General features: G+C 43.1%; 1 long non-coding RNA gene across 1 annotated transcript; it reads right to left on the minus strand.

The window, feature by feature from the left end:
* Positions 1–781: 781 nt before the first annotated feature.
* Positions 782–10,916, minus strand: LOC309803080. Its single transcript, XR_014293896.1, has 3 exons — positions 10,760–10,916; positions 7,174–7,292; positions 782–850 (listed from the first exon to the last, which is right to left on the minus strand). It is a non-coding gene; the product is annotated as an uncharacterized lncRNA (long non-coding RNA).
* Between the last annotated feature and the right edge of the window lie 1,232 nt (positions 10,917–12,148).

Raw genomic sequence — 12,148 nt, forward strand, 5'->3', positions numbered from 1 at the left:
CTTATGCATGGGAGCGACCTTCCATCGAGAAACATATATTTGGGCTTGGAAAAGGTCGAAGTGCCCTTTTATAAGCAGAAAATGACTGAATCAGGATCATTAGCAGCTCTGAGTAATCCTATTATTCAATCTTCCCCTCCTGCCCTTCCTGCCACCTTAGAACTGTATTTGAGACCAATTTCCTCAGCGTCTTTCTTTTCTGCTGGTTTAGCAGTCTCACTGTATTTCTTCTGGGTCAAAAAGCATTTTTAAAACATTTTTGCACCAGGGACCAGTTTCGTGTAAGGCAATTTTTCCACGGATGGGGTGAGAGGGTGGGTTCAGGTGGTAATGCAAGCAGTGGGGAGCGGCAGATGAAGCTTCGCTTGCTCGCTCACCTGCCACTCACCCGCTGCTGTTCAGCCCAGCTCCAAACAGGGTCTGTGGCCCGGGAGTTGGGGACACCTGTACTAAACAATCCATAGTCTTTAAGTAATAAATCATCAATACCCACATTTAAAACAACCAGAACAAACTTACTCAGTTAACTAAAACATAACTAAAACCATCAGTCTAGTCTTTAAATTTTTCATTTAATCATCTTAAAACACAGGAAAAGAATGTGTTAAATAGCAGATGAATTCCAGGAGTCATTATTAGAAACCCATAGTTCCATTGGTCTCACAAGTCCTAATACTTAAGTTAACCTTGAGGTAGGGGTTGCATTTGTACAGATGTTGGGGGGAGTTGGAGAGTGTATCTGGAAAAAGGCGGGGGATGAGACTGCGTCTCAGGGAGGCTGCTCTGGAAGACCGGGGACAGTCACAGTGCGCTGCCAGGTAATGTGGTACCACAGCTTACATTCGCAGAGCTTCAGCAAAAAGAAAGAGGAAAAGTGATGTATTAATTTCTTTAGGAGACTGACATAAATATTTTGCACCATAAAATATATAAGAAGAAATTTGTGTGAGATTTGCAGCAAAAAAAAAGCTCAGAACATTTATAGGAACAGAAATTGACAAACAATATTGATGAATATATGGATTACATAACCTTTCTTTTTAAATAAACATGGCTTTCAGCCTAAAAGTAAAAAAGCCATTGGCACAAAAGGCCTTGGATTTTCCTGAGCCTAAAATATTTGGAAAGCACTTGAAGGAATTTTCCTGAACCTTCTGCTACACTCAGTAATCCCTACCTAAGCTACTCTTGAGTAAACTATTTTGAGAATGACTCATCCTGTACATACACTTGCCTCCTTTCAAAACACCAGCCCTCTGTTTGTATCATCTTTAATTTCTTTCATCAGTGTCTTATAGTTTTCTGCATACAGGTCTTTTGTCTCCTTAGGTAGGATTATTCCTAGGTATTTTATTCTTTATGTTGCAATGGTAAATGGGAGTGTTTCCTTAATTTCTCTTTCATATTTTTCATCATTAGTGTATAGGAATGCAAGAGATTTCTGTGCATTAATTTTGTATCCTGCTACTTTACCAAATTCATTGATTAGCTCTAGTAGTTTTCTGGTGGCATCTTTAGGATTCTCTGTGTATAGTATCATGTTATCTGCAAACAGTGACAGCTTTACTTCTTCTTTTTCCAATTTGGATTCCTTTTATTTCTGTTCTTGGATTGGAAGAATCAACATTGTGAAAATGACTGTACTACCCAAAGCAATCTACAGATTCAGTGCAATCCCTATAAAACTACCAATGGCATTTTTCACAGAACTAGAACAAAAATTGCACAATTTGTGTGGAAACACAAAAGACCCCGAATAGCCAAAGCAATCTTGAGAAAGAGAAATGGAGCTGGAGGAATCCGGCGCCCAGCCTTCAAACTATACTATAAAGCTACAGTAATCAAGACAGTATGGTACTGGCACAAAAACAGACGTATAGATAAATGCCACAGGATAGAAAGCCCAGAGATAAACCCACATACATGTGGTCACCTTATTTTTGATAAAGGAGGCAAGAATATACAATGGAGGAAAGACAGCCTTTTCAATAAGTGGTGCTGGGAAAACTGGACAGCTCCGTGTAAAAGAATGAAATTATAACACTCCCTAACACCATACACAAAAATAAACTCAAAATGGATTGAAGACCTAAATGTAAGGCCAGACACTATAAAACTCTTAGAGGAGAACATAGGCAGAACACTGTATGACATAAATCACAGCAAGATCCTTTTTGACCCACCTCCTAGGGAAATGAAAACAAAAATAAACAAATGGGACCTACTGAAACTTAAAAGCTTTTGCACATCAAAGAAAACCATAAACAAGATGAAAAGACAATGCTCAGAATGGGAGACAATATTTGCAAATGAAGCAACTGACAAAGGATTAATCTCCAAAATTTACAAGCAGCTCATGCAGCTCAATATCAAAAAGACAAACAACCCAATCCAAAAATGGACTGAAGACCTAAATAGACATTTCTCCAAAGAAGATATACAGATTGTCAAGAAACACATGAAAGAATGTTCAACATCATTAATCATTAGAGAAATGCAAATCAAAACTACAATGAGATATCGTCTCACACTGGTCAGAATGGCCATCATCAAAAAATCTAGAAACAATAAATGCTGGAGAGGGTGTGGAGAAAAGGGAACCCTCTTGCACTGTTGGTTGGAATGTATATCGATACAGCCACTATGGAGAACAGTATGGACGTTCCTTAAAAAACTAAAAATAGAACTACCATACAACCCAGCAATCCCACTACTGGGCATATACCCAGAGAAAACCATAATTCAAAAAGAGCCATGTACCACAATGTTCATTGCAGCTCTGTCTACAATAGCGAGGACATGGAAGCAACCTAAGTGTCCATCGACAGATGAATGGATAAAAAAGATGTGGCACATATATACAATGGAATATTACTCAGCCATAAAAAGAAATGAAATTGAGTTATTTGTAGTGAGGTGGATGGACCTAGAGTCTGTCATACAGAGTGAAGTAAGTCAGAAAGAGAAAAACAAATACTGCATGCTAACACATATATATGGAGTCTAAAAAAAAAATGGTTCTGAAGAACCTAGGGGCAGGACAGGAATAAAGATCCAGACATTGAGAATGGACTTGAGGACACGCGAAGGGGGAAGGGTAAGCTGGAACAAAGTGAGAAAGTAGCATTGACATACATACACCACCAAATGTATAATAGATGGCTAGTGGGAAGCAGCCGCATAGCACAGGGAGATCAGCTTGGTGCTTTGTGACCACCTAGAGGGGTAGGATAGGGAGGGTGGGAGGGAGGGAGACACATGAGGGAGGAGATATGGGGATATATGTATATGTATAGCTGATTCACTTTGTTATAAAGCAGAAACTAACACACCACTGTAAAGCAATTATACTCCAATAAAGATGTTAAAAAAAAAAAAACAAACACCAGCCCTTTTCACCAAGCCAGCTGCAGCCATGAGAACGGATCTAATCTGCCCCTTGAACTCATTCAGGATCATGAAGTCCCATCCCAGCAGAGGCCAGGAATGGTGCTGAGTTGGCAGGGTTGGGTGGTGCCTGGGTCAGCTTCTAACCGTCTTTGCAAAGGTCCTTATCAGCCACTGAGATGAAAGAGCTGGGCTTAGAGGCCAGACAGCTGGATGCGAAGCTGGCACCTTCTCTTACTTGCCATGAGATCCTCACCAAATTCGCAGGGCTCAAAGCAAAGTGAAAATGTTGGTTCCTTTGTTCAGAAAGTGTTAAGAATCTCCAGACAGCGAGGGCAGAGCACTGCGCCAAGCCTGGACTGTCTCTGAGGTTCCTGTGTCCTTCAGCACAGGGATTTTTCTACCTCAGCTCCATGTCTTCACCCACGTAATTCCCCGTGATCTGTCTGCATTACTGGGCCGTGGGAATTAGGACAGTGAAGACAGCTCTCATTTACTAAGCTCGAACACGCCACAGTTTCTATGCTGAGCTTTCTACCTGCACTGTGTTTAATCTCTACTTGATGCCCCCCCACACACGTCTCATGTCAGATGCATAAATTATCTGTGGTCCCTGAGCGATGGGCTCACCATCAGCAGCTCACTGCTCTTCAGTGACAGAGCAGGACCGGAACCCGGTTCTTTCTGTATCCAGCTCTGCTTTTCATCACCTGCCCTGCCCTCTAGAAAAGCTGATTCACAAGCAAAATCCTGTCCTCAATTCCTTGCCCTAATGCTTTTTTTGTTTTTTAGTACATTGATTCACCTTGGAAAAATTTTTGTAAATGAGCAAATAAAGACTGATACCGTGACCCTCTGAAAGCAAGGGTGCAGATGCAGGCGACTACATCTGCAGGGAGGGGAGGTGGAAGCAGGAGAGCATAGGTCCCATGAGCCCGGTTCCCTAGAATTTGGTCCAAGGAGTCCGGGGCCATCCTTTCAGCTGAGAGGTCCCCTGTTCCTCCTTCTCCTGCCCTTGTAAAAACAGGAAGCTTTGTTACATCTATAACGCCTTTCATTTTCTAAGCTGGATTGATTCCTGATAAGCATTCCTTTTAATTATTCTTTAATGTTTATTGCCTTTTCTTATCAAAAAATGGTGGCATGTTTAAGAATTCTGTCTTTTTTTCTTTTTCTGAAGGAAATCATTGGTCCTTCTCTCCACCCACTTCCTGCATTTCTGCCGTTTGTGAAGTTGAGTTTCTGGGAGTGGGAGGGGACCTGACTCCCCAGGACAGTTATACTGGAGGTGAATCTGGAATCTGGCTGGGCTTCCAAAACCACTCATCTACAAAGAGGTTTTATAGCCTTGTAAACAGCTGTGGCAGCAAAAATCTCCCTGTTCAAATGATCAAATAAAGTAAGATAGGACTAATTTGATTTTTTTAAGTGGGCTTTTAGAAAATAAAAAATCATTAACCCTAATTAGGTTTAAGTTGCCTATTTAACTGGCTAATTTATTTATAACATATTATTTGTATAGGAATGGCATTTCCACTATACACCTCTGTGTGCAAATAACCAATTTCAGTAAACTGGGTCTATGTCTGATGAGAGTGTATGTCTGTCCTTCATCCAGAGAGCAATTCCCTGTCCTCCTCCTTTCTTATGTCATTAACCTGTGCAATAAGGTCCTGTTCTTAACCACATTTCCACACACACAGCCCACCCAGAGCCTGACTCAGTGCCTGAGTCGCAATGCATCGACTCCAGTAATAGGATCGCAGGTCTGATGCACAGACTTTCTCATTGAGTTTTTCTTTTTTTTTTTGGCCACACCACGTGGCTTGCGGGATCTCAGTTCCGTGACTGGGGATCGAACCCCGGCCACGGCAGTGACAGCACCAAATCCTAACCAGTAGGCCACCAAGGAACTCCCTCATTGAGACTGACGGGTGCAGTGTCTGCTTTTCCCTTGCAGACCAAAGTAAGGGTTTTTGTCTTACATGTTTATCTCTGAGACTGTCAGCTAATAATGTAGTTCTTCCAGGTATGGGTATGACCTGAAACTATAACTGAGTCACTGAATACCTCAGAAAAAGGAAGGCAAAAATGTCCAGGACAGACTGGCCTCATCCTCATCCCTCATGAATTATCCGTCACAGCAGTCGCTACCGAACAGAGACTCTCCAGCTCCCCGTAGAGTTCCACACAAACTCTCTTCCACCCTCACCTGTAAAATTTTAATCCAGATGTTTCTTGTGTCTTAAACATAATCATAGCCATGGGAATTCCTTGCCAAAATCTTGTGATAGTCTTTCGTACTACATTTTAACTCAATGTCCTCTTATTTTATGCTCAGACACGTGGAGAGGATTTGTTCACTGTCTCTTGCCCATGATTTTTTTTTTTTTTGGCTGCTTTGGGTCTTTGTTGCTGCGTGTGGGCTTTTCTCTGGTTGTGGTGAGCGGGGGCTACTCTTCCTTGTGGTGTGTGGGCGTCTCATTGCAGTGGCTTCTCTTGTTGCGGAGCATGGGCTCCAGGCACGCGGGCTTCAGTAGTTGTGGCACATCGGCTTCAGTAGTTGTGGTTTGCAGGCTCTAGAACGCAGGCTCAGTAGTTGTGGTGCATGGGCTTAGTTGCTCCGCGGCATGTGGGATCTTCCCAGACCAGGGCTCGAACCCGTGTCCCTTGCATTAGCAGGTGGATTCTTAACCACTGCGCCACCAGGGAAGCCCCCTTGCCCATGATTTTGATCTTCAGCTGTGATTAAATCTCTTAATGTTCACATACAATGTTATTTTATGACAAAGAAAAATATTCACAAAATGTGGTTAAATGAAAAAAAAACTCATATTTCTGGGGGAAAGCCAGCAAAAGGCGGGAAACAAGGCAGTTAAATAATTAAATATATGGAGAAAGTATAGTGGGAGGATGACACATGCCAACATTAATCATCACTGCCCCAGGTCCCGGAAGTAAGAGGGTAATCTGTTAGGTTTCTTGCCATATTTTGAAAGCTCTGAACATATTTTGGAATTATAGCATTAATGTTGTAATCATTAAAATACTACAATAAATTGGATAAAGAGATTGATTAAAGTCAGACCAACGGAGCATTCTGAACCCGAGTTCAGACCCTGATTCTGAATTGGTAGGTCCTTCTGTGCTACACTTCCCTGTCTGGGCCATGTGCTCACAGGCTGCTGGGGGAGGAAAGGAGGGTGCGGTGCGATTCACTTCTCTCCATTTCCAAATGCCCTACTGGGATCAGAATTACTGCCTAAATGACCAAATAGCTTGACGTGTGTTAATATCAGAAGATCTAATTTTAGCTAACAGGATATTAACGTGTGTTAATATCAAAAGATCTAATTTTAGCTAACAGCAATCAGTAGGGCTGGGGTTAAGGTTTGATTTGAAGAGGGAGAGGATGCATAATTATGGCCATACCTTTGCTAAGACTGGCTTGCCTTATTCTAATTATAAATGTTTTTAACAAATTGCCACTGTGAACACTAGTTTAGGTCAAGTCTTGGCCATTGAATTCAAGAATTCCCAACATAATACCAGCTACATGCTAGACAGACTGTTTGATTCAAATTAATTCAGTGTCTGAATCTCAAATGATTTTCCATCAAAGGGATACTCCTAAATTCAATCTCTCACCCATCCCTTAACAATTCCCTCCAGAGAGAGAGACAGAGAGACAGAGAGAAGGAAGTGAGGAAGGAAAAGCCCATTTTGTAGCATTTGTCCACTCACCATCCATGGCCAATTTCAAGCCACCATGGTGACATCACTGACCTCAGAGCTGGAAAGGAACGTGCGCCATGGGCCCTCCTGAGTTGGTGTGAACTAGTTCCAGCACATCACTGGACACAACTCCAACGTTGTTGCTGAGGATTTCCTGAATTTCAACCTCTCTGTAAAAACAGAGGAGCTACATGTAATCAAAAATTGTATTACAAATCAAAGAAGATCTAAATAAGAGGAAAACCATGCTGTATTCAAGGATTGGAAAATCCAACCTAGTAAAGGTACCATTTGGCCCCAAATTGATCTCTGCAATTCCTATCAAAATCATAGCACGTTGTTGTGTAAATATAGACAAGTTTACTCTAAAACTGATATGGAAAGAAAAAAAACCTAGAACAGTTAAAACAATTTTGAAAAAGGAGAATAAAGTGAGAGTATGCACATTACTTGACTTTAGGACTTGTTAAAAAACTACAGTAACCAAGACAGCATGATGTTGGCAGAGGGATGGACACATAGACCAATGAAAGGGAGCAGAGATCCCAGAAATAGGCCCACACAAACACACCAAACAGATTTTTGTTAAAGGAGCAAAAGCAATTTAATGGAGGAAAAGTAGTTTTTCAAAAAATGCTGCTGGACATTTGGGTTGGTTTCACCTCTTGGCAATTGTGAATAATGCTGCTATGAACATGGGTCTGCACATATCCCTTCCAGACCCTGCTTTCAATTTTTTAGATAAGCAAAATATGGTATATACTCACAACGGAATATTATTCAGCCTTAAAAGGGAAAGAAATTCTGACACAGGCTATAACATGGATGAACCTTGAGGACGTTATGCTCAGTGAAGTAAGCCAGTCACAAAAGGACAAATACTGTGTGAGTCCACTTACATGAGGTACCCAGAGTAGTAAAATTCTTAGAGACAGAAAATGGAATAGTGGCTGCCAGGAGCCAGGAGGTGGAGGAAATGGGGAATCCTTTTTAATGGGTACAAAGTCTCAGTTTGGGAAGATGAAAAAATTCTGGAGCTGGATGGTGGTGAGGGCTGCACATCAGTGCGAATGTACTTAACGCCACTGAACTGTTCACTTTAAAATGGTTAAGATGGTATATTTTATGTTACGTGGTGGAACTATAACATATATAGAGAGAAAAAATAAAAAACAAAAACCTTGACCTAAACCTCATGCTGTGTAAAAACTTAGCACCAAAGGAGTCATAGATTTAAATGTAAATATAAAACTGTAAGACTTCAGGGAGAAAAAATAGAAGACAATTGTCTCAGGATCTAGGGCTGGGCAGAGTTCTGAGACCTACAACAGCATGAGCCATAAACAGAAAAAAATAATAAAGTGGATTTCATCAAAATTCAAAACTTTTGTGTTGTGAAAATCCCGGTTTATGAGGATGAAAAGACAAACCACAAGCTGGGAGATACTATTTACAAACCACATGTCTGAGAAAGGACTTGTATCTGGAAGATGGGAAGAACTCTCAAGTCTCAACAGTGAAAAAAACAAATAACCCATTTGGGAAGTGAGCAAAGACATGAACAGACATTCACTGAAGAGGAGACATAGGTGGCAAATAAGCAATGTAGGACACGTACATTGAAATAGTCATAGCACCAAATGCTGGCTGGCAAGGATGCAGAGAAACTGAATTCCCATTCATTGCAGGTGGGGATGAATGTGGTGTGGCTGCCCTGGAAAACAGCTTGGCTGTTCCTTGTAATACTAGCATGCACTCTCCCTAAAACCCAGCAGTTGGCTCTTGGGCCTTTATCACAGAGAAATCAAAACTGACGTGCACAGAAATGCTGTACATGAATGCTCATAATGGCTTTCTCTGTAAGCGCCAAAAAACTGGAAACAACCCAAGTTTCCTTCAGTGGGTGAAAGGTTACCTACTGGGGTTCATCTGTAGAATGGGACCCAATGCACCAATAAAAAGGAACAAACCCGTGGTACACGCAGCAGCCTGGATGGACCCCAGGGGCATCCTTCTTGGTGGAAAATGTCAACCTGAAAAGGCGCTATTTCTGAAAGATTCCATTTTTGAAACCTTCTGGAAATAGCCCTAGAGATGAAGAGCAGGTCAGTGGTTGCCAGGGGACCGTGATGGCGCAGATATAAAGGGGCAGCTGGAGGGGCTCCTCTGTGATTGTGATTGTGGTGTTGGTTACAGAGACTATTCACGGGAGAAGACGGCCTGGGACACACACACACACACACACACACACACACACGGCAACTGTGTGAAGTAAGGGATGTGCTGATTATCCTGACTGTGGTCACCATGTCACAATATATACTTATATCAAAATATCACGTTTTATGCCTTAAATTCATACAACTTTTATATGGTCAATGATATCTCAATAAAGCTGTAAAAATAAAACCAAAAAAAAACTAAGAAAAACATAACTTAAATGTGTTATTTACAAAACACATCTAGGTAAGCTTTATTTTTAGGAGAGGTGGGGCTGATGCCCTGAAGCCCACAGCAGCACAACCCGAAGCCCCAGGACACTTTCCACAACCTGAAACCCTGGGACACATCCCACAGCACAATTCCTTGGCGTCAGATACTATTTACTAACGTATCTAAAGTGACCCTCTTGAAAAAAATATTTTGGTCATTTATTCTGATTTTCTGCTTTTTGCTGTACTCAAAGGCTTCTACAACAATGACCCAAACCTCCCAAGCCTCTCTTGGGTGTGTCCTTTTCTAAGTCAGATGCTCCACCCGGGGCAGCTCTGGCAGGGAGGATGGGGTGGAGGACAGAGGACGGAGGCGCCACAGGACAGCTGAGCATGGGCTGGGGGCAGGATCTCCAGGACCCTGAGATTAAGCTGGGACCCGACAGCAGGAGAGGAGCCCCTCCAGAGAACAGCAGAGGGGGTGCCCCTTCCCTTCTGCTGGGGGCGGTTCCTCCCAGCCCCTTCCTCTGCTCTGCCCCTCCAGGGGGCATCCACTTGGCCTGGGGCCCCCCAGCTCCAAATTAGCAGCTGTCACTCTCCCCTCCCTCTGCCCCTGGCAGTATCCTGCCATTGTGCTGGCAGCCACAGGCCACTAAATCGGATAAATAAATAACCTTCTGATTCAGAAATGTGACACACTTGGCAAGGGGCAAATGGTGCATGTTTCGCTGAGTGTGAAAATATTGTCAGGGCTACTACAGAGTGGAGACAAGTTGCAGAAATGGCATACAAATGTCACCTAGAGAGCTTCCTGGGAAATGCATTCTGAAGACCAACTATTAGGTCTGCATGTGGCTCTTAAAAATGTCTTATTATTGATATTACTATTAAACTCATCTGAGAAGTAACCAGAGAAATGTCCCCACATCAGTTACTCTGCAAAGAGAGACCCAGGGATAGAAGCAGGAATGAAATCTCTGTCTCAAGGAGGGGGATTCCCTTTAATTTTAGAAGAAAAGGGGATACAGAAGATATGTCTTAGATCTAAATTTTTGTCTTCCAAACTGGTTTTCAGGAGATAAGTGTCTATGATCCTTCAGTGGATAATAAAGCAGATTGTCTCTGACCTGCACGGAGCCGCACCACCAGCTCACACAGACCCTGCATGAAACACAGCCCTGCACAACACACGAGGGTATAATTACCGTCTGTGCAAGTCCGTCCTTGGAAATTCAGTTGACGCCGAGCAGAGAGCACCACCAGACAGCCATATGGCGTTCCCTCTCCCACGGCGATATTTTTATTCAGAAATTACCGTGCAGGCCTTGATTTTTGGCTGCCAGATTCCTAAATCTGCCTTGTGAGGCCTCCTTGCCGTGCTGCATCTCAAGAGCTGCCTTTGGATACAGGGGGAAATGATTCATAATTGAACCAAAGAGATTGTTTTAATGAACTTGCCCCAGGGGATATCAAGCTCCTTTTTATGAGCAAGTTTAATGAATCATAATGAATTTCATCATACGAAACAATGTGGATCCACCATAAAGAAGACAGGAAGTGAAGTGGTCTGCACTCGAATGGGAAGAAGCACAGGGAATTATTTGGAACCCACGGGCACAGAATGAAAAGAGAGAGTGTCATATATGGAGCTTAAATATTGGGAAGGGGGTATATAAATACAACATACATGACCTCTAAAGTAATTTCAGCAAAAAAAAAAAATTCTATGTACAAATTATTTATGGCACTCTTTTTTATAAGGGCTCTTACAGCTTGTTTTCAAACTTTGTTTTTAAGAGAAAAGGATTCCTTCCCTTTAAGACCCTGTTCAAATGTCTACTCTGTGGTGTAATCTTTTCCAGACCCCCCTTCCTGAGTCTTCAAATATCTGGGCTCCCCCAGCCCTGAGGCCTTGGCTCTGCAGACGCAGTGTGATGGCACTGCCTCTGCCCTCAGACTAGGTCAGGAACTCCTAAGGTCAGGGAAACATGAAGCGCTACCCTCCCCTCGAGGAACTTAACCCAGCGGGAGGCTGACAAGTGAGCAATTACATAACACATTTTTGTAGGTTGCAGTGACGGAAGGAGTGTGGGGAAAGTATTTTGCCACCTTGTCAAACGGAACAGGCATTATGGAAACTATATTGATGTGAAACGTGATAGGGGTGCCTGCCCACCAGGAACACGCCGGATCCTTCTTTGTCCTGCTCTGTGCCCCAGGAAGCTCGTCCTGGAGCCTGCAATAATGGCCTCCCTGGCTCTGGGGGAGCCCCCAGTGAGAGACGGCAGAGGGAGATCTGGGGGTGGGGGGCGAGAGCGTGGGGCTCCTCACGCCCCTGCCTCCGCAGTGTTGGCCTCGGGTGCCTCCCAGCCCTTGCTGGTACCTTTTCCTTTCCACACCTCAGCATGCAACCCCTCTGTTAAACATCCCTTAGTTACGCAGCTCTAGCGGCTCCCCGTTTCCATAGGATGGATAAGAATGAGCATATGAGAGGTGGTGCCGGGCAGTGGGCACAGCTCAGGGGGAGAGTGCTTGGCTTCTGGTGAGGTGTCAAGCAATTCCATTGCCTGGGACACAGAGCTGATGAGGCCCAG

Source organism: Mesoplodon mirus, assembly GCF_964341445.2.
Source record: "Mesoplodon mirus genome assembly, chromosome: 4".
NCBI classification, from domain to species: Eukaryota; Metazoa; Chordata; class Mammalia; order Artiodactyla; family Ziphiidae; genus Mesoplodon; species Mesoplodon mirus.